This window comes from Oryx dammah, unplaced genomic scaffold (assembly GCF_014754425.2).
Source record: "Oryx dammah isolate SB20612 unplaced genomic scaffold, SCBI_Odam_1.1 HiC_scaffold_6, whole genome shotgun sequence".
NCBI classification, from domain to species: Eukaryota; Metazoa; Chordata; class Mammalia; order Artiodactyla; family Bovidae; genus Oryx; species Oryx dammah.
The window spans coordinates 20952807-20976684 of record NW_024070190.1 but is presented as its reverse complement, the minus strand read 5'-3'; the positions used below and the strand labels follow the sequence as shown (position 1 = coordinate 20976684).

The 23878-nt window shown below is 39.8% G+C and overlaps 1 protein-coding gene across 8 annotated transcripts in view; it reads left to right on the top strand.

Annotated features, from left to right (window-relative positions):
• Positions 1-218: 218 nt before the first annotated feature.
• CCSER2 (coiled-coil serine rich protein 2) overlaps positions 219-23878 on the top strand; it is a 164105-nt gene continuing 140445 nt past the window's right edge. For 6 of the 8 annotated variants that reach the window (XM_040242557.1, XM_040242560.1, XM_040242558.1 and 3 more), the window contains exon 1: positions 219-481. The gene's annotated coding sequence lies outside the window, so the exon portion shown is untranslated. The remainder of the gene's footprint in view (positions 482-23878) is intronic. The other 2 variants (XR_005721375.1, XR_005721374.1) reach the window with 1 other exon arrangement.

The window sequence follows — 23878 nt, the reverse complement described above, 5'->3', positions numbered from 1 at the left end:
ATCACAGGTTTGCATCCAGCAAAGGCCTGAGTCAGGGTGCAGAGAGGCAAGGTCAGCGGAAGGGGGCGGGTCCCGAGTGGGGGCGTAGCCTGGGAAAGGCTGGCGTGAGGGCGGGGGCGGTGCCAGAGGTGGGCCGAGGCTGGAGTCAGACGGCGGGGGCGGGCCCAGAGGCGGGGCCTAGCCGCAGAAGGTTCGCGCCTGCGCGTGGGGGGACCGGGGGGGCGGGGGCTGCGCGCGCGCGGTGTGCGGGCTCCGGAGGGCGGAGTCCAGGCAGGCGCCGGCCGAGGGAGGGGGCGCGGTGGCTTTGGAGTCCTGCGCTCCCTCAGGCAGTGGACGCAATGGTGGCTGCTGCGGGGCAGGCGGCGGGACCGGCGTGGATGTGATGGGCGGCCCCTCGCTTCACCTGTAGTCCTTGGGCCTGTAGGTCGCTGGGCGACCCATAGGCGGGCCGCGGCTGAGGAGGCAGCGCGACCTCCGCACGGTGAGAGCCGGGGTCGGGGCGAGAGCCGGAGAGCGAAGTCGGGGGCGGGAGACGAGGGGCGGCGAGCCCCCACGGCAGCGCTGAGCAGGGGGCGCGGTCCTGGGCCCAGACCTGGGCTCCTGGGATAGGGCTGTGGCGGCTTCCGGCCTCCTGCCTTCCGGAGGACCCTCTGGAGCCCCCGCGAGCCGCCCGAGGCCGGGCAGCTGTGGAGCGGGGGGGCCAGACGCCCCTCGCCCCTGGGGCCGTGACAGGCGCATCGGGGGCCTTGGGCCGCTGGGGCTGCAGCCCTTCTCTCAGGAGAAATCAGGGGGAAGCTGAGATACCCAGTGATTTCAGTCAGGATGCTTGTGAGGGTTGATAGGGGAAAGTACCGGGGTGCCCCGAATGACTGTGGGTTTTTTTTTTCCTTTTTAAAATTACTGGGCCCAAACAAAGACACACCCTAAAAACACATCTTGAGGAGAAACTTTGGTGGCCCACACCGTTGCATAGGTTCAGATTCTTCTTTTCTTTTTATGCATCTGCTGTTTCCTACATATATATTTTTAATGCACCCTAAACTCTTTTTTATCAGGCAAAGGGAGAATGAATCCTTTGGGGGAGCGTTTGATGGCCAAGCTTGAGTTTGAATTTCAATAATTGCAAATTCATCTTTGTAGGCTACCCAGCCAATTAGGCTTGCTGTTCCTAGACTAGGCCTGAGCAGTGTGGAAATTACTGATGCAGGGACTCTTTGCAGTCGCAGATTGAAGTGTGTACGTTTCACTCCCACTGGTAAAATAACTGGAAGGTAGCTTTTTCAAAATAATATTTTGAAAGACATTCTTTTTCACCCCCCAGCATTGAAATATTAATCGAACCTATTAATTTTGCCATTTAAAAAAATTCTTAAGTGTAATCTTTTAGACTAGTTTAAAGAGAGTTTGGTTGTGGCACTTCTTTAACCTAAAGGAATTTAAGATACTTGCTTTCTGCAGAAGATAGTCACAGAAAACATGGTTTATCTGTAATTGATTTGTATATTACAAGAATTTAAGCATTCCTCCCTGTTTTGCCTGAAGTCAGACGTTATATTTGTTTACCTCTTCATTTACTACTTCGTATCTTTAGTAGTTTCTTGCTTGTTTTCTTTGATGATTCATCATCACTGATGTCAAATAATCTTTAGGTAGCACACACAACACGCACTTCCTTGAACCTTTTAGCTGTAATTCATACTCTCTTACTTCAGCGTTGTATTAATATGCCATAGTAACCAACTGCTGGAAGCCATCCTGAACAGCAGGAGCTCTCCATTTAACAAAAACGTTAGACAATTTATTCTACCTTTCCTCACTCAGACCTACATTTTCTGTTTGACTCAACTTTGAATGGGGGAAGAAGGGGAGACTTTTAAATTTCATTTTTATAAATCCATCAGTGACTCTTCATAATTTGTATTTGATAAAAGTCAAGAGTCCTTCACAGTTTCCGGTACTTGTCTATATTTCTGATTTCATCTTCTGCCATTTTGCCTGCCCTCTCTGTACAAAGACTACTTAGAGTTTTCTGAAGATGTCCTCTTCCTTTGTGGTTTTACCTCTTGAGAATTTACCTGTTGCCTCTATTGATAATTCTTCTCTCGTAAACAACTTGCCCTTCAAGACCTGACCAAATTATCACCTCTGAATCTTGTCCAGACATCTTATCCCACTGTCTCCACTGATCCATTAGTACATTGTACATTCTGCAGTTAATACTTGTCAATTGGTAGTTAATGATTTCTTAACATGTCTGTGTCCACTAGACTTTTGGGCTTAAGGGAAGAGACATGCTGTTATATGGCACAGGTGCTCACAAACTGTTCATTGAATGAATTTTTGAGGAATGCTCCTAATCTTGAATATAGTTTATAGGCAAAGCATGTTAGCTACCTCTTTCCATGTTAGAAAACTTAGAAGAGATGACTGCACAAGTTACTTTAAAATTTCTAAGAATAAAATCAAACTTACCATTGCTAGTTAGGAATGAAACCCTATTCAGAAACTCTATTATGAAACCCTTTATAAAAAAAAAAGCCAATATGTTTTATGACACAAGAATGACAAAGAGTATGACCAGTAAGGATTGCTGCTTTTTAAATTTAGGCCTTTATTTTAAGACAGATTTGGCCAAGGTCATGCAGGTAGGAAGGGACAGAACTAGGATACAATCCAGGTCTTTTGACCATCTGTGTCCCCAGTTTCTTATTTCTAACTCTTGTTACAGTCACAGTAGGAGATTTTGAGAGGTTTGGACTTATTTAGTTAAGGGAGTCTATTAGTGGAATATTGAACTTGAAAGAATTAATAGATTATTTGGTTCAACTTTAAAGTTTTCACTCATTAAACAACTAAAGCCCCAAAGGGCAAGAACTTACTTGAGGTTACTTAAGAGTTAGTTGTATCCCATATCTCCTGACGTCATGCTGTGTACTTTTCATTATTCCATGGTGCTCTAGGGGAAAATGAGGAAGTTACCAATTTACAGAGGGAGAGCAGATCAGCTTCAACCTCCTTGACTGCTTAGCTGCCTGCCACTCTTAGGGTCTTAGAACCCTTGAGGCTAAGAAACATGATGATTCATTTGGGAATATAGGAGAAACCTAATCTCACTATTCCATTTGTCTAGAGAGTTTTGGATCTCATTGCTCGACAGAATGTCCTATAATAAGTGGCTTCTGCTCACCATATGGAGACCCCACATAAAGTTACATTTTGATGGTAAAATAAGATTTAATAAAATAAGGTTGCAGCTGGCTAATAGCATGGTTAAAGTTACATGTATGGCTAGCTGTATGTGAGAAGAGCTATCTGATTACACCTACATGATAGGTTTTTTGGGAAAGTAAAATTGGTTTTATGCCTTTGAAAACTTAGTTTTGAAATGTGTACTTAGTATAATAGGCCTGATCAATATCAGCAGGCTACTTAATGGTCAAAGAAATTTAAAAATAATTAAAATAAACTTAAAGTTTTTTCTCATTTATTTGTCATATATACACAATTTTGTACTGTAATCAAAGCATAGATATAGTGTTCAATATTTGCTTTCATATTTAATGTTTTCTTATTATGGTTTTTATGCATTTAAATTATTATACAGTGTTACAGTGAATTTATTTATTTATAATAATTGGATATCTAAGCTGCTTCCCATTTTTCACAGGATGCAGTTAGTTAACTTGTAGAGGTCCTTGTTTTGCTTCTTACCTTTAGGCTAAAGTTCCAGGAAGAGGCTTATAAGGTTAAAAGGTGTGAAGGTTTTTGTCATCTTAGAAAAATATTGCCAGATTTATTTCTGATGGTAGTATTTATTTACACTGCTTCCAGCAGCTTGGTTGACCAGTTTTATTTTTTACTTTTACAGACTTTTGTTTTTAACTTTCTTTCCCCAAATGAGTATAAGAGTATCTGGTGTCTAAGATCACTGTTCACAATAGAAAAGGAAGTGCAGTATTTTTCTCGTTATATTTTCTTCTTTGTAGGATTGTTTGTCTTTTGCCTATAAATTTACTGGAATCTTCTTACTAATTTTCTTTAGCACTTAGCCTCATAAATATATTATTCTCTTGAAAGATGTTTGTGATCCGTTTTATTTTTGTTATTTTTATTGCTGTAGACTTTCAACTTTAAAATTATTAAAATCATTGACTTAAATTTTTTTGTGTGAGATTTCATCTTTTGATTGTGAGGTCTCTGAGAAAAATGTCCTTCCACCATGTGATGCATATTTTTATTTTCTTAAGCTTGTAGAGTTTGTTATATATATATCTTTAACAATAATATATGCAGTTGTAGTTACATTTAAGTTATGTGGATTTTATACTAAAGAGAATCACATTCTTATGAGTATCTGAAATTCCGTTGCTAAACTACTGTCTTTTTTCTTCTTGAACTTGGATAGGAAACAAAATGAAGCTAATATAGTTTTTTTTTTTTAATAAATGGATTTTTTTGAAAAAATAAAGTAAATTTAGACCAAAAATTTCATGAAAGCAATATTTTAGTTAATTGAAATAGTTGTTGGTTCAGGATTAACTAGAAGATCATTTCTGATTTAACTTTTATTGTTAATCATTCTAAAATATATGAAAATAAAATTTGGTTATTTTCTTCCTTTGGGAGTAAGTCTATATAGATGAGACAGTCTTGGCGCCGGTACTTTGCTGGCACTTGAATAGAACTTCTTAATCTTCATAATGATCCTAAGATGTGGGTTCTTTTCATATTTTCATTTTGGAAATGAGAAAGAGAGGTAAGTTGACCTGCCAAAGGTAACACAGCTAGTAAGCATTGGGACGAGAACTCAAACAGTCTGCCTGCTTTTGAAGTTCTCTATTTGAAAAATATGTTATTTTCCCTGCTAAAGATTTGAATTTTATCTTCAGGTCCTGGAAGCATATTAGATGTTTCAAAGTAAGGGGGTGATATAGGATGTTATATCTTTTAGGGAGATGGCTGCTGTGTCATTGGATACATGTTGACATATGTATATTGACATATTGTGGATATATATTGAATTGTGTTTCTGATAGGAAGTAGTTGAAATAGGTCTAATGAGAAATGAAGCCTAAACTGCAAGTTGGAAGTAGAGATGAGGGGATATTATGGAAATATATGGAGCTTAGTAACTGATAAGAGAGTGGGAAGCTGGAGTGTTGATTTGGACGTTATCGAGTGGGGTAATGACAAATGACTGTGCTCACAGCACTTTGTTCTGTTTTGCTCATAGCACTGACTGTGATTTATTGTACCTAACTTGGTGACACAGCTACCTCCCCTGTTGGGTTATGTACTTGCCAAGGCCAGGAGCTGAGTAGAAGGCATGAGCTAATACAGGAAGATGGCAAGAAACTGAACTGGGAGTATGAAACATGAAATCACCAAAATCAAAAAGTGGCTGGAGGACGAGGAGCTCTAGAGTGTGGCAGCTGTCAGGGAGAAGGGGGAAAGCCATCCGCAGGATGAGGTGTGTTAAGGAGAGGGGAGGGTGAGCACTGAAGGGAGTACAGAATGCCACCGCTGGCTGCGGATGGTTTCGGTTCGTGTGCCCTCGTGTGATTTGCTGGTGGCCAGTGGCTCTGTGGAATTAAACAGGCTTTCCTTTGTTTCTGACCTTTTCCCCTCCTCAGTACCTTTTGCAGACTATGCTGTGTCCTCTTTATACTTCCGTCATCTGCTTGCTGCAGGTGCTGATGCTGGGGGCCTGACTCAGCCTATAGAGAGCAACCAATCAGAATGGTCCTTTCCTTTTAAGTGAATTGACCAAGCGAGAGCATGATAGGTGTAGTTGCTTGAGTTTTCAGTTCTTTTCTCCTGAGTTGGTTGCCTTGAATGCTTCCAGAATTACCTCTCTGACTTGGTTACTGTCGCTGGTTGGTTGAGATTTGGAGTCATTTGGAAGCCAGAGGATTCTTAAAGCCTGCATCCATGAAAAATTTTCACATTTTCCACGTCAATCAGAAAGTTAATTTGAAAATATTTAGATCATTTTTGAGGATTGTTGACCATCATTCCAAATAATTAAGAATCTGTGTTCTCTTTGTATAATTCTATCATTATCTAAGGTGTGGGATCTTGTTTTAAACTTTTGTGATCAGTTCCTAACTTATTTCATTTGTCTGTTTTTCGAAGAGTCACTTAGAAAAGGAATTTGTGCGTGATATCGTCTGCTGCCATTTGCTTCAGAGCATCCTTTCCTTCACTGTCTGCATTGTCCTTTCTCTTATCCTTACGCCCAGTTTCTGTATTCAGTAAGTAGAATAGGAAGTGGAAAAGAGAAAAAATATGGGTAATTATTCCTCTCTCCCGCCTTTCCAGTTGTTACTCTTTTCCCTCCCCATTACTGCTCCCAGCTGTCCATTTTGGCATGATCTGCCCCATCTCTTCAATTCTGTGTGTGGTAATGGGAGATGCAAGGCAGCTCTTTAATTGAGGAATGCTGGATTTCTTAGGGTTTTGGTTCTTCTGTGATCTCTGTTTTGATGTCATATTGAAGAGCCTAGGTGACATCTTATATCTTAACAGATGTTTCGATTCCCTGGCAATCTACTTCTCTTTAAAATGGAAAAGAATAAATGCAAGTTCTGTTTCTTTGAATCCCTCCCACCTCCCTCTCCTCTCCCCCAACCCCCAACACATACCTCTGTCCTCCTGTATCAAGATACCGCAATCTTTTGATGATGGAGTCCCTAGTGGATACACTAGAGACAGTGAAGATAGGCAGTCACCAGAAGCTTCTTTGAATTGTTGTTGTCATTATATTAATGAGACTTGGTTGCAACCTGAGTGCTTTGGGGAAATTTGAGAGCTTTCTCTGACCATTATGTCTCGGCAGCTAGTGTTAGGGTTGGGAGTTACAATTTTCTCAGAAGACAATAGCTCAGAAAAGCTGGGACTATTCATAAGAGCTGTTGAAGTGTATGAAATGGATCTGGTGATATTTTGATCTGAATTGGTAGGCCAGCCTCCAGGAAACATATCTAGATGATATTTCTTTGCAGGGAGGCAGGGATGGCCATTTCTTCTTCTTTTATTTAAAAAATTTATCTCAAGCTTATTTTAAGATAGTCTGGACTTGGCAGCCCTTATTTATAATTGGCATCAGTTAGAGATGTAGATTTGGACGTTTTTGTGGCTAGTTCTGCAGCTGACTTTTTTTTAATGACTTGAGGATTACTTCATGGTAAGGTTCCTCAGCTCAGACTTTGAGACCAGTTCCTGAATTTGGATTTTCTTCATTCATGCCATCTAGCCATTCAACAAATACCAGCTGGGCCCTTGCTAGTAATGATGCAGTGAAGAAAACATATTTTCTGATCTTGTAGGAACTTATATTCTAGTAACAAGAAATGGGAAGTAAACAAGTATATATGTAACATGTCAGTTACTTTTGTTGCTCAGTTGCTAAGTCATGTTTGACTCTCTTTTGTGACGCCATGAACCGTAGCCTGCCATGTTCCTCTGTGCATGGGATTTTCTAGACAAGAATACTGGAGTGGATTGCCTTTTCCTTCTCCAGGGGATCTTCCTGACCTAGGGGTTGAACCCGAGTCTCCTGCACTGGCAGGTGGATTCTTTACCGCTGAGCTACCAGGGAAGCCCATCAGCTACTATATTGCTGTGGAAAAAAGCAAAGCAAAACAAGATGGGAAGAGCATGCAGGGGAGATGCTTCTGTTAAGGTGGCTAGAGGAGGCTGCAGTGATGAGTGGTGAACGGAGGTGTGGAAGAAGTGAGGCTGTGATTAATTTGTGCTGATATTAGGGGAGGGAATTTGAGGAAGGTGAAATAAGAGCACAGTCTTTCGTCTGAAGCATGCTTGTCCTATTGGAGGAGTTGTAAGTAGATCCTTTTTATTTTTATTTTTTTGTACTGTGGTGAGGGACAGGGATGCCTGGTGTGCTGCAGTTCATGGGGTCGCAAAGAGTCAGACATGACTTAGCGACTGAACAACCACCACAAGTAGATCATTGGAGGCATCGAGGGAAATGACCCGAAGGTGGAAGATGAGGTCAGAGAGGTGGGAGAGGGGCTGAAGGGATGGCAATGGGTGTGTGAAATAGATCATATATGACGTTGTAGGCCAACAGAACTTTTCAGTTTTTACCCTGGAAGTGGGAAGCTGTTGGTTGAATTTGACTTGTTTTAAATAGACCTCTTCAACTACTGTGTAGAGGATGTCAAAGGTGAGGCATAATCAGATAATTCAGCAGGCTCCTGCAGTAACCCCCGATGGGAGATGATGGTGATTTTAGACAGGGTTGGGAGAAGTGCGCATGTTCTGTATACAGTACATTTTGAAGGGAGAGCCAGCAGAATTTGGTGGTGGATTGGATGTGGGTTGTAGGTTTTGACCTGAAAACCTGAAAGAATGGCATTGCTGTTTACTGGCATGGGGAAAACTTCAGGAGAAGCAGGTTTTAGGGGTAAGTAATAATGAGTTAAGTTTTGGATTTGTTAGCAGTCCAAGTGGAGATACTGTCTAGACAGCTAGGTATACATGAGTCTGCATTTCAGGTCAGAGAAGTAACTGGGGACATAAGTTTCCTGTCATTGGCATAGAGGTAACATTTAATACTATTAAAACTGATTGAGATAATCTAGGGAGTGAGAGACTTCTCCACTGGAGAGGTCAAGAGACTTTGCCTTGGGATCCTGTAATGCTGTTGGAGAGAGGGGCCTGGAGAGCAAGAGTCAGTGCTGGAGTGAAAAGGGGAGAGTGGATCGCGGAGTCAGACACGACTGAAGACTGAGGAGGCGTGCGCGCACAGATGCGCACAGACGCACGCGCACACGCACACACACACCAATTTTATCCTAATCTGTGACCCTAAGGTCTGTCATTATCATATATGTGTCTTTATATATTGACCTATTTTTTCCCAAATGAAGACAGTGGCTTCTGGAGAGAGAGAGAAAAGAGCATCTCTTCCCTCCAGTTTGGTGAGTTTTCTTCAGTTCAAAACTGTAATTTTTATATGTGGGTTAGCAAAATTTTTAATGAGTTATTAGGAATCTGTTAAGTTTTTTTTTTTTTGGTTGTTGTTATTTTGACCAGTTTTTCTTTGGTAATTTTTACCAATTATCATTCTCAGTAGTTTTCAACAGTGCTAGCCATGTGGTTTGTGTGTTAGTCGCTCAGTCATGTCTGACTCTTTGCAACTCCATGGACTGTAACTCAGCAGGCTTCTCTGTGTGTGGAATTTTCCAGGCAAGAATACTGGAGTGGGTTGCCATTCCCTTCTCCAGGGGGCTCTTCCCAATCCAGGAATCGAACCAAAGTCTCCTGCATTGCAGGTGGATTTTTTATCGTCTGAGCCACCAGGGAAGCCCTTAGCTGTGTGGTAGGTTCTGAATTTTGATTTGGTTTTCTCTGTCTGCTCTTGTAGTTTTGTTATGAAGTACCTTAAATTTTTTTTAAGTGATAAAAACCTTTTAAAGTATAAGCAAAATACTTTTAAGGGAAAAACTCAGCGGCCACTCTTTCTCCTTTTTCCTAACCTCTCTGGTTGCACTTGTACTGTAATTGTTTCTGATTAGTGAGTTATCTGAGATGAGCTCTGAAACGCATGTTGAAAGCCCATATTACAGTTACAGCACTCTGTGTGCCTCTTTCTGTGGTTCACTTATGGTTGAGTAAGTAGCTGTCAATATTTAGTGCTGGGGCATTATTGCAGCCGTTTCTTCGACTTCTTTAGTTTTCTTCCAGCTTTTCTTTCCTTATCCACTGATCCATGATGCTGGCTTGGATTTCTGAAACAAGCTTTGTAATCGCTTAAAAACCTCTGTGTCCCCGCCCTGGGTTTTTCGTCTTTCCTTCCTCCTACCTGCACTTGAGCTCTGCTTTAGGGATGTAGAGTGCTCCTTAGAGAATTCTAGGGCACATTTGATGTTTCTTACCACTGGACGACAGGGGAAGGGTCAAATTCCTTATCAGTGTACAGAGAGTCCTTCATGAGCTGTGGCCCTCACCTCTGTCATGGTTCCATGAAGATGAGAAACTCTTTTGACATCTCCATGCTTTTGCACATACTATTTCTTATTTTTCCAGAATACTATTCAACTTCTTAGCTCTATCTTGTTAAGTGACTTCATCTTTTGAAAAGCTCAGCATAGACATCTCCTTTTCCAGGATGGCTTCTAGGTCTATTTTTATCATGTCTGCTCTCCCCGTCGTCCGTTATCTTCTCTGTTCTGTTACCTGTGTTCCTTTACATTTTGCAATTATTTTGTTGTAGTATTTGCTGTATTTTACTTTGTTTGCTTTTTGTCTGGTCTCCTTTGTTCCATTGTAAACTGATAGTCCCTCAATAAATTTTTGTTGAATGAATGATTGAATAAAGCAAGTAATTATCCAGTATTGACCCAGTTTAGATTGACCTATTTGGTTGGGCTTTTCAGTTCAGTTTGGTCGCTCAGTCGTGTCTGACTGTTTGTGACCCCATGAACCGCAGCACGCCACCAGGCCTGCCTGTCCATCACCAACTCCCGGAGTTCACCCAGACTCATGTCCATTGAGTTGGTGATGCCATCCAACCATCTTATTGTCTGTCATCCCCTTCTCCTCCCACCTTCAATCTTTCCCAGCATCAGGGTCTTTTCAAATGAGTCAGCTCTTCACATCAGGTGGCCAAAGTATTGGAGTTTCAGCTTCAACATCAGTCCTTCCGATGAACACCCAGGACTGATCTCCTTTAGGATGGACTCGTTGGATCTCCTTGCAGTCCAAGGGACTCTAAAAAGTCCTCTCCAACACCACAGTTCAAAAACATCAATTCTTCGGGGCTCAGCTTTCTTTATACTCCAACTCTCATATCCATACATGACTACTCGAAAAACCATAGCCTTGACTAGACAGACCTTTGTTGACAAAATAATGTCTCTGCTTTTTAATATGCCATCTAGGTTGATCATAACTTTCCTTCCAAGGAGTAAGCGTCTTTTAATTCATGGCTGCAATCACCATATCTGCAGTGACTTTGGCGCCCTAAAAAATAAAGTCAGCCACTGTTTCCACTGTTTCCCCATCTGTTTGCCATGAAGTGATGGGACCGGATGCCATAATCTTAGTTTTCTGAATGTTGAGCTTTAAGCCAACTTTTTCACTCTCCTCTTTCACTTTCATCAAGAGGCTTTTTAGTTCTTCTTCACTTTCTGCCATAAGGGTGGTATCATCTGTATATCTGAGGTTATTGATATTTCTCCCGGCAGTCTTGATTCCACCTTGTGCTTCTTCCAGCCCACCGTTTCTCATGATGTACCCTGCATATAAGTTAATATATATACAGCCTTGAAGTACTCTTTTCCTGTTTGGAACCAGTCTGTTTTCCCATGTCCAGTTCTAACTTGCTTTCTGACCTGCATACAGGTTTCTCAAGAGGCAGGTCAGGTGGTCTGGTATTCCCATGTCTTGAAGAATTTTCCACAGTTTATTGTGATCCACACAGTCAAAGGCTTTGGCATAGTCAATAAAGCAGAAGTAGATATTCTTCTGGAACTTTCTTGCTTTTTCCATGATCCAGCGGATGTTGGCAATTTGATCTCTGGTTCCTCTGCCTTTTCTAAAACCAGCTTGAACAACTGGAAGTTCATGGTTCACGTATTGCTGAAGCCTGGCTTGGAGAATTTTGAGCATTACTTTACTAGCCTGTGAGGTGAGTGCAGTTGTATGGTGGTTTGAGCATTCTTTGGCATTGCCTTTCTTTGGGATTGGACATCAGTTTCATTTTTACAGGCTATGCAAATAAACAATTCAGACAGCATTCTTAAAGCCAAAGACTCATCCTCATAGTGTCTTAGGAAATTGACATTTTGTTAAATATTTGTTCCTATGAGCAAATAATAATATTTGTTGATTTCATTATGTAGCTCAAATTTCTCTTTTTGTCTGAATATCTGAATGTAGCTGACTTGAACAATACAGGTTTGAACTGCATGTCCACTTATGTGTGGAATATTTTCAAAAGTAGATACTGTAGTACTGTACCATCTTGGTTGGTGACATCTGCAGATACAGAGGGACCAACTATAGGGAAGGCTGAATGTAAGTTGTACTTGATTTTCAGCTGCTTAGGGGGTTGGCACGCTTAGCTCCTGTGGTTTCATTTTTTTCTCTTTGATGTTTCTGTTTGGATATTGTCCTTAGACATCTCTCATCCTAACCATGTCTTAAACTCATTCCCTAAACTTTATCTTGACTTCTCCATTAATGTTTTCTATATTACCATCTTGTAGTCACTTGGGTTTCTCTGTGTTAACTTTGAGTCTTCCTTCTATATCTTGTCATTACTGAGTTCTTTTGTAATTCAACAAAAATTTTTTGGCCACTTCCTGTGTTCCTGTTTTGTTCTAATTGTGAGAGGCCTAATAAGAGAGGGTTCCAGTCCACAAATGATTATGATGCAATATGATGGATATAATAATTTAGTAATAGTGGAATATCTAGGGCACCCTGGGATTAGAGAATATCTCTGTTTTGTGTATCTCTTTAATTCTTATTTTGTCTACTGCCAGCATCTTTCAGGCCCTTATTATTAACGTTTAGATAATTTTAAGGCTGCTTAATAGCTTGTAACTCTCTTGTCATTCCAGTTCATCATGAAATTTGTCACCAGGCTAGTTGTTTCAAAAAGGAAAAAAGAAAGCTACATGTCTTTCTTTTTTCTCACAGAATAAAATCTAAAATAGAATAAAATCTGGAATGCAAAGTCTTTGGCCCAGACTTCCTTTCTTGTCTTCTGCTACATGAACCTTTCATTCCAGCAAAACTCTCCCACATTCTGTTCCAAACACACTTTGCACTCTTCCTTTTTTGTTTCCTCCTCCCAACAATGTGTTTTTTTTTTTTTTTCTCTTGTTCCTACTTATTGAGATTATATCAATCCTTGGACATAATTACTAATTGTTAAATCCTGTGTGAACTGTTTAGATAGTCATGCCCATATTCTTGACACCTTCTTTTTCTTGGCTTCCGTGATATCACTCTCTCCTGTTTCTCTTTCTTACCTCTTCTTTCTCAGCTGTCATTACTAACTGCTGTCCCTTAATGTTCATATTTTCTAAGGTTTCAGCCTGACCTCTTTTTTCTTCATTTTTATGCTTTCTTGAACACACATTATTTTTTGTTATCTCATATGTGTTCATTTATTCACCCTAGTTTCTCTCTTGAGCACACCAGTCCTTAAGTTTGCTGTTTAGAATGTCCATCTGATTGTTTAACAGAAAATCTGAAACTTAAAACATCAAAAATTTGTACACAGTCTTCTCTGGACTCACATATTTACTTCATTTCCTGACTTGGCTAGTGATGTTGCCAGTCACTCAGTTACCCCAGTTACAAACCTGAGAATCCTCTTGACTTCTGTTCATTTTCCTTTGGCTGTCAAGTTCTGCTGATGGAGCTTTTCCTTCTCCATTCTCCTTACTGTTTCCTTGGGCCAGGCTCTAATATTCTGAGTAGACTATTGTAAAAAGCCCTTTTGAAAGTGATTCTTCTCCTTGTGTCCTGGATATTCTACAGGAAATGCATGTTGGTTGTATCCAGCAGGAATGTCAAAAGGCAAAATAATTTTGAATTTGCCATCCTAGAATAGCACTTGAACCAAAGACTAAACGTTATGTATCCATTAAAGGTCTGTTTACTAAATGTCTCTGTTAGGTGACATCGTTATATGCTTTTTGCAAGAAATTTGCTTAAGGGTTAATAACATAATCTGTAAGGATTAATGGGAAAAAGCAAGAAAAGATATTTGGATAAGTGCCAGATATAACCTTACAGGACATTTTCTTAATGAGGTTGAAAGTAATACTTGCTGTTCTGTGTCCAAATGCCAGTTACAGAACAGCCGAGTTTAGAAAAATCTTGAGGCTGTGAATAAATGGAAATAGCTTTAGTGTGGAGAATTGTAAGCTAATACATTTGAGTAGTACTTTGAAGAGATGCTGTTTAACTGTCAGTTAACACCCAGAAGAGACTCCTGATACCACTGTTGCACGTTCCTGGAAGACGCTGATGCTGCAGATAGGACAACATGATCACTGTACCTCTTCATCCTTCAATATGATTCACCAGCACAAGGTGTTTAGTACGGAATCATCATTTTCTGAACCCAGATATAGCCACAGAAGAGCTCTTTAGTTTCCTGAACTTTTTCTTGATTTGCTAACAGATTTTGTAAAATTTTGTGGAATTTGTCTTGCTTGTAACATTTAAAGAATTCTACATTTGCAGAAGAAAGCATTTTAAAATTTGAATCTTTTATATTTTGGATGCTTTAGCACATATTTCAAAATAATTGAGTTTTACATGCTGGTGAATATTTTGCAGAAATATTGTGTATTTTTATTAGCCTTTGCTGTTGCTATATTGTTGATCTTTATTTACGTTTTGGATAAATTTAGGGTTTGTGAGGCTGGCAGTAGATTCTCACTTGGAAATCATGTTGGAAAATCTTTGAGCATCTGTAATGTAGCATTTTGACATTTAGAGTGGGGTGTGTGTATCATTTTGGCTTATATTTTTCTGCCTAGGGAGCACCCTTGAGGAGGTAAGAAAGAAAGGTAAAAAGTCTTCAGAGAGAGTCCCTAAGGTGGACCAAGGTGAGTGGGCATTTTGAGCCAAGGCGGGTAGTACGGCTGCAAGACTGATAAGTCCTGAAAGATCATGGTATGGTCACAGACCCTTGGGTGGTTTGGTGTAAGTGGAAGACAGGGTTTATTGTGCAGTGATGAGAGAGAGCTGCTGCGAGGGAATGAAAGCCAGATTTTGAAGGTTTTTTTGTCTTAACTGCATTTCCTTTTAATTTTTATTTTTAGTTGGAGGATAATTGCTCTACAATGTTGTGTTGGATTCTGCTGTATAACACTGTGAATCAGCCAGAGGTATACACGTATCCCTCTCCTTCCTGAGCCTCCCTCCCAGCCCCTCCTTCCACCTCACCCCCTAGGTCGTCTCAGGGCATCAAGCTGAGCTCCCTGTGTTATGTTTAGTTGCATTTTCTTAGTGTCTGTGTGTCTGTGGATAGGTCGTGTGATTTCTCCAGTTTCCTTTTGCTTAAATTTACAAAATGAGAATAATGGAAATATTCTACATTGTAGGATAGTTGTGAGGTTTAAATGAGGTGTTGTAGGTACTTGAGATTCAAGTCCTCAGTAGATGTCACCTGCTGTTGTTAGTACTGTTTTAAAGCATTTGTTCTTTGGAGGGCCACCGAAAGAATTTGAGTTGAAGAGGGAAATGATCAGATTTGTGATTCTAAATATCAACTCTGGGAAAGCTATAGGGATGAAATGAAGGGGAAGAAACTGAAGGTAGGGAAGTAAGAAAAATTATGCTAGAATACTAGCTAGAGATGGTAAGATTCTAGATTAGGAAATGAGGTAGTGTTGGAGAAGACAGGATGGAGTTGAGAATTGTTACAAATTGACATGCACATTGTATTCCATGAGTTGGAGAGATTTAAAGGAAACTAGATGAACAGACTGCCATCATAGAGTACCCAGCTAGGTAGGAAGCATTGTATTCTCCTACTCATAAGAGTGCAGAGAGGGTGGTTAGAAGCCAGTACTTGTCATTGCCAAGGAGCTAATGACTGAGCTGGGTTGCCTACTTTCCTCAGTGGGGCAGGAGCATTTGGGCAAGTCTGGATGAGTCCAGAGCAGTGACTCTGGGCAGCTCACTGGGATAATGTGCCTACTGTCAGGAAGCTCTCATGAGTGGAGAAGAAGAATGACATAGACCACAAGTAGACCTAAGTGTAGTGGGGCTTCCCAGGTGGCGCTAGTGGTAAAGAACCTGCCTGCCGGTGCAGGAGACAGAAGAGACATGAGTTTGATTCCTGGGTCGGGAAGATCCCTTGGAGGCAGAAATGACAACCCACTCCAGTAGTCTTGCCTGGAGAAACCCGTGGACAGAGAAGCCTGGCAGGCTACAGTCCATAGGATCGCAGAATCAAACACAACTGAAGCAACTTAGTGTACATAGACCTAAGCATTGCTGCTGCTGCTGCTACGTTGCTTCAGTCGTGTCTGACTCTGTGCGACCCCATAGACGGCAGCCCACCAGGCTCCCCTGTCCCTGGGATTCTCCAGGCAAGAACACTGGAGTGGGTTGCCATTTCCTTCTCCAGTGCATAAAAGTGAAAAGTGAAAGTGAAGTCGCTCAGTCGTGTCCGACTCTTAGTGACCCCATGGACTGCAGCCTTCCGGCTCCTCCGTCCATGGGATTTTCCAGGCAAGAGTACTGGAGTGGGGTGCATTGCCTTCTCCAACCTAAGCATAACCAGGTATGAAATAGAAAAAGAGCTAATCCCTGAGGAGTTGGAATGACTGATGGACAGTGTTGTGCTGTGTTGTTATTTGGATTTTCTAAGTACTAAAAGAGGATCAAGCCCTACTAGAGACTCACCTGAGGTGGTTTTGTTAATTTTACAAGCCCTTCAGACATTTGCTGAAATGTATCCTTCAGACATTTGCTATTTTAATATTTGATAGTGAGACCTTTTGAGGTATTACTTTATAGTCATTTTGGGTAAAGATGTATTTCTATTTTTTAGTTGTGTTTTTTTTTGAAATACTTTATACCCTTTATGTTTGTGTATTTTCGTTTAATTGTGTTGTGTCTGGCAAATTTAATTGTAGCATTTGAAAAACTACCTTTCACAGTAAAATGGTTAGTTTTTAATTTGTTTACTAAGTTGACTATTCTTACCTGACATAATTTGACTTAAACATTCTTTCATAACAGAGAACAAAGTTCTATCTAGAATCGTATGATATGTATTTTCTTGTTACTGAAGTGTTCTGTGCGTTGTATTGAACAGTTGCCAGTATAGGTTAAATATAAATGTACTTTGATTTTAAGGTGTGGTTTTAAGACTTCAGACTTCTGTGGTTTTAATACTCAAGACTTCAGCCTTTAACTTTTTTCAGTCGTAGTTTATGAAATTGTCTATTGTTTGTGTCTTTAAGGTAAACATGATTTTGGGATTGTTCATAGTGATATTAGTATTTTCATTTCTTTATCAGCAACCCCTCGTTGTTATGTTTCTTTTGCTATGGAATTAGAATAAGACTCTTTCCTACATATTGCTATGTCCAAGGTAAAACAAACAAACCCAAAACACACTTTTACTGGAATTGTACTCATAACATTTATTTTCCTCAGTAACTTTCATTTCTTCACTCAGTAACTTTTACTGTTTTTTTCTACATCTTTAAGAATGAAAATTATTCAAATATGTTGTGGTCCTTGTTTTCAGGGAGCTTGCAGTCTAGTAGAGAAAGTAGAGCACATGTAGACATGATTTTAAAGGTAAAATAGTGTGATACTTGCTATACTTAGAGAGGTATAGGAGTGTTTAGGAGGAATACTTAGTCTGGGTAGAGGTCACATGAACATGCTAATTCTACAGTGAGGTTTATTGTTTATGTTACATGAAAAGAGAAAAATACAGAAGCACAGAGCTGTCATCTAGTAGCCTGAAATAGATCAGAACATAAGGCATAGAACATTCCCGAGAGCAGAAGTATAGATATTGTACTTCCTGTGAGGTTGCAAATTGCAAAAAACCTGTTCTAGTCCTTCACCTCTTCCCATGCCATCTCTTTGTGGAGCTGTTGGGTATACTTCTTGTCTCCCTGGTTGGGACACAGCTCTGGGTGGTAGAAGAGACAACTTGGCTTGTTGAAGGATTATACATATGAGATGGGTTGATTATTTAGCATGAGTAAGAGAAATTTAGGACTAACTGCTTAAAACATTTTTTTTCTTTTAAATTTGGAAATTATTTCATACTCAGGAAAGTTACAAGAATGAGAGTACTACAGAGACTTAGTAGTGTTTATCCAGGTTCACCTTTTGTTACTATTTTATGCCGTTTGCTTATCATTTGCTCTCTCACATATGTACATAAATACATATATGTATACACACGTCTGTATATGTGTCTGTGCTCTTGGCTGTGCCCACATGTGCCAAGCATTCGGGACTAAGTTGCATATGTCATGATGTGTACGTGCTGAGTTGCTTCAGTCGTGTCAGACTCTGTGAGACACCATGGACTGTAACCCAGCAGGTCCTCTGTCCATGGGCTTCTCCAGGCAACAATACTGGAGTGGGCAAGAATAGTGAATACAAACTACTTCACTAAATTTTACAGTGAGACAATAATTTAATCTACCATTTGTATTCCAATTTAAAAAAAATTGAGTCTCTCTTATAGCTTTAACCCCTTTCCACAGACTGCCTTTTAAAGAGCAGAGAATGAATCTTGAGAGATTTTTGGTAACAGTTTTCTATTAAAAGTCTAAAGGAAATCATGGAGACTCAAGTTGGATTCCCCTTTTATTCTGCATCTTGTCTGTCCCCCAGTCTTTCCATCTCAGAAAGCGGCAGCCCCAGTAGAACAACCATACGTTGTTCCATTGAATCTATCACCAAATGCCGTGGCTTCTATTTCCCCAGTCACCGTGGACTCTTTTCTGTCCATCTGCTTCACCCTGCCTCTCCATATTTCTCATCTGAATCCTTCCTGCCTAGCTTCTAAACTGATTTCCCTGCTTCCATCTTTTCTCTTTTACAATTCATTCTCCACATAACAGCCGGAATAATCTTTTAGAAATGAAAATTGGATCGTGTCACTCTCTTGCTTATAACCTTGATTGGCTTTTCATTGCATCAGACTGCTAGCTCCTTTTAAGTAACAACTTAAATATTATCCCTCTAAGATGCTTTCCTTGATGTCCAGGATGCGCTTTTCTCCTAGCATTTCACTGTTTTCCTGCATAGGATTTATGATTCATAATTGTTTACTTGTTTTCTTTTTTTTTCTGTTTCCTACACCAGACTGATTGCAAAAACCGTAACAGTCATGTCTGTTCTGTCAGCTTTGGTATACCTGGCACTTACTATATTGCTAGGCTCTTAGCAAGTCATTAATAACTATTTGAATACTCTAGTAAAAGGACACCTGGGAGGTTTTCTAGTTCTTCTGCCACTCAAGGTATGAGTCTGCACTGCCTCTGGCAAGTGATTATCTGTCTTGTTTCTGAATGCATTAACTTGTTGAGTAAATTCTGACAGTTTGAAATTTTTTCGTTATTTTGGACTGAAAACCACCTTTCTGTTGTTTCCATCCACTGTTCCTGGTTCTGCCTCTTTGGGGCTTAAACTACTTGACAACAGTAAGAATACATTCTCTTGGTTTTGCTAGGCTAAAACATTTGTAAATGCTTTGTTTTTTGTCTTGACATGATTCTTCACCCTTACACCAGATCTAAATAAAAGTGGTTTATTGAAAGATAAATATACTCATAATTGGTACAGTAATTTGTGGTAAAATAATTTATAGTATATAAATTCAATATAGTATATTGTAGCCATTAAAATAATAACTATAACTGTATAGATATGGAGAATATTTATAAAAAATGATATTTAAAGAGTAGAATGTTAAATTGTTTCTAGATATTTATCATAGCTGACTTTGGCATATAGATGCAATTGAAAAGGGAAATAAAGTAACGAGAACAGTTTTGTTAGGGTAGTAGAATTACAGGAAGACATTTTTAAGAAAGAGTTAATAGTTTAATAAAAAAGGATAGAATGTACTGCTCATAATGTCATTCCAACTAGAGTTAATTCAGTTCAGTTGTGTCAACTCTTTGCAGCCCCAATGACTGCAGCACGCCAGGCTTCCCTGTCACCAGCTCCTGGAGTTTACTCAGACTCACGTCCATCGAGTCGGTGATGCCATGCAACCACCTCATCCTCTGTCGTCCCCTTCTCCTGCCTTCAATCTGTCCCAGCATCAGGGTCTTTTCTAGTGAGTCAGTTCTTCGCATCAGGTGGCCAAAGTACTGAATAAGTTTCAGCTTCAGCATCAGTTCTTCCAATGAATATTCAGGACTGATTTTCTTTAGGATTGATTGGTTGAATCTCCTTGCAGTCCAAGGGACTCTCAACAGTCTTCTCTAACACCACAGTTCAAAAGCATCAATTCTTACTAGGCGCTCAGCTTTCTTTATATCCATACATGACAACTGGAAAAACCAGAGCTTTGACTAGACTGGCCTTTGTCGACAAAGTAATGTAGCTGCTTTTTATTATGCTGTCTAGTTTGGTCATAGTTTTTCTTCCAAGGAGTAAATGTCTTTTAATTTCATGTCTGTGGTCACCATCTGCAGTGATTTTTGGAGCCCCCCAAAATAGAGTCTCTCACTATTTCCATTGTTTCCCCATTTATTTGCCATGAAGTAATGGGACCGGATGCCATGATCTTAGTTTTCTGATTGTTGAGTTTTAAGCCAACTTTTTCACTCTCCTCTTTAAGAGGCTTTTTAAGTTCTTTGCTTTGTCATCTGCATATCTGAGGTTATTGATATGTCTCCTGGCAATCTTGATTCCAGCTTGTGCTTCATCCAGCCTGGCATTTTGCATGATGTATTCTGCATATAAGTTAAATAAGCAGGGTGACAGTATGCAGCCTTGACATACTCCTTTCCCAATTTGGAACCAGTCTGTTGTTCCATGTCCAGTTCTAACTGTTGCTTCTTGACCAGCATACAGATTTCTCAGGAGGCAGGTCAGATGGTCTGGTATTTCCGTCTCTTGAAGAATTTTCAACAGTTTATTCTGATTTACACAGTCAAAGGCTTTGGCATAGTCAATAAAGCAGAAGTAGGTGTTTTTCTTGCTTTTTCCATGATCCATCAGATGTTGGCAATTAGATCTCTGGTTCTCTGCCTGTTCTAAATCCAGCTTGAACATCTGGAAGTTCACGGTTCACGTACTGTTGAAGCCTGGCTTGGACAGTTTTGAACATTACTAGCGTGTGAGATGAGTGCAATTGTGTGGAAGTTTGAGCATTCTTTGGCATTGCCTTTCTTTGGGATTGGAATGAAAACTGACCTTTTCCAGTCCTGTGGCTACTGTTGAGTTTTCCAGCTGTGCTGGCGTATTGAGTGCATTTTTACAGCAGCATCTTTTAGGATTTGAAATAGTTCAACTGAAATTCCATCACCTCCACCAGCTTTGTTCGTAGTGGTGCTTCCTAAGGCCCACTTGACTTCACATTCCAGGATGTCTGGCTCTAGGTGAGTGATCACACCATCGTGTTATCTGGGTCCTGAAGATCTTTTTTGCATAGTTCTTCTGTGTATTCTTGCCACCTCTTCTAAATATCTTCTGCTTCTGTTAGGTCCATACCATTTCTATCCTTTATTGTGCTCATCTTTGCATGAAATGTTCCCTTGGTATCTCTGATTTTCTTGAATAGATCTCTAGTCTTTCCCATCCAATTGTTTTCCTCTATTTCTTTTCACTGATCACTGAGGAAGCCTTTCTTATCTCTCCTTGCTATTCTTTGGACCTCTGCATTCAAATGGGTATATCTTTCTTTTTCTCCTTTGCTTTTCACTTCTCTTCTTTTCACAGCTATTTGTAAGGCCTCCTCAGACAGCCATTTTGCTTTTTTGCATTTCTTTTTCTTGAGGATGGTCTTGATCCCTGTCTCCTGTACAATGTCACAAACCTCTGTCCATAGTTCTTCAGGCACTCTATCAGATCTAATCCCTTGAATCTATTTCTCACTTCCACTGTATCATTGTAAGGGATTTTATTTAGGTCAAACCTGAATGGTCTAGTGGTTTTCCCTACTTTCTTCAATTTAAGTCTGAATTTGTCAATAAGGAGTTCATGGTCTGAGCCACAGTCAGTTCCTGGTCTTGTATTTGCTGACTGTATAGAGCTTCTCCATCTTTGGCTGCAAGGAATATAGTCAGTCTGATTTTGGTATTGACCATTTGTGATGTCCATGTGTAGAGTCTTCTTTTGTGTTGTTGGAAGAGGGTGTTTGCTATGACCAGTGCATTCTCTTGGCAAAACTCTGTTAGCCTTTGCTGTGCTTCATTTTGTACTCCAAGGCCAAATTTGCCTATTATTCCAGGTGTTCCTTGACTACATACTTTTGCATTCCAGTCCCCTATCATGAAAAGGACATCTTTTTCAGGTGTTAATTCTAGAAGGTCTTGTAGGTCTTCATAGAACTGTTCAACTTTAGCTTCTTTAGTATTACTGGTCAGGGCATAGACGTGGATTACCGTGATATTGAATGGTTTGCCTTGGGAACGAACAGAGATCATTCTGTGATTATTGAGATTGCATCCAAGTATTGCATGTAGGAGTCTTGTTGACTCTGATGGCTACTTCATTTCTTCTAAGGGATTCCTGCCCACATTAGTAGATATAAGGTCATCTGAGTTAAATTCACCCATTCCAGTCCATTTGAGTTCACTGATTCCTAAGATGTCGATGTTCACTCTTACCATCTCCTGTTTGACCACTTCCAATTTGCTATAGTTAAACTAAGGCCCAACATTTATTTCCTTGAGATTTAAACACGTTTTAATTTTTCTGCAGTAATGTATTAAATTGGCTAAAAGACCTGAGATAGTTTAAATGAGAGATTGGTGTGTATTCTTTCCTGTCTAAATTATTTCTTAAAGGTACCAAGGCAGACTGCTAGTACATTATTTAACTTTTTTCTATCAATACTGTGATCCCTACTTTCCTGGAATAGGATACTATTTTGATATTACTTTCAGTTAAAACTAATAATTAAATGGTAATTATAACTAAAGTTTAGAAAGGTTTTTTTCTGAGAAAAATCTTACTTATGTAACTAACATATTTAAAAGTAGACTTAAAAATAAATCCATATTTTGTTTTTACAGAGACATGTCTTTAGAATTGAATTATAGTAATGTCCAAACTTCAAGATGTTTATTTGAATACTTGGACAGCTGAATTCTTATAAAACATTATTTTATGTTTGTACAATCCAAAATAATAGACAGTAACACCGTTGGATATTAGTAGTTAAATTTAGAAAATAAAATTGATTAATATTATTCATTTGAATTGATCTGTGAAAAGAATCATGTTTTATTAGATGAGCATTAAGGACATTTAAAAAGAATGAGGGAACTGACAAAGGATTAATTTCCAGAATACACAAGAAGCTTTTACAACTTAATACCAGGAAAGCAAACTACTCAGTCAAAAAGTGGGCAAAAGACCTAAACAGACATTTCTCCAAAGAAGACATACAGATGGCTAATAAACACATGAAAAGATGCTCAACACTGCTCATTATTAGAGAAATGCAAATAAAAAACTGCAGTGACATATCACCTCACAGCAGTCAGAATGGCTATCATCAAAATATCCACAAACAACAAATGCTGGAGAGGGTGTGGAGAAAAGGGAACCCTCTTGCACTGCTGGTAGGAATGTAAATTGATACAGCCACTGTGGAAGACAGTATGGAGATTCCTTAAGGAGCTAGGAATAAAACTACCGTCTCACCCAGCAATACCACTTCTAGGCATACACTCTTGAGGAAACTCAAACTGAGGAAGACACATGTACCTCAGTGTTCATTGCAGCACTATTTACAATAGCTAGGACATGGAAGTAACCTAGATGTCCATCCACAGCTGAATGGGTAAAGAACTTTTTGACCACCCCAGTATAGTTCTTTACACTGGCCATCGTGTGACAGTGTCTACTCAGGTCTGGGGAAAGGGGAAGAATGAGGGGAGCAAGTCCCCGGATGACTGACAGTATGCAAAGTTTTATGTAAATGCAAAAGTTTGTTGGTGGGTCTTTACATTTTAAAAGTTTCTAAGACGTTGGAATAGAGTGTTTTATCCTTGTGTATTTGAACATTTATGTTCAGAACATTTTACATGCTGCATACACACACAGACACGCATGACTGAAACTATAGTGTCATGAAATACTTCCACTATACATGATGCCTTCTGCTATTTTCTGTTCCATCTTATTGTTGTAGCTGTAGTAAGGGCATTGATTA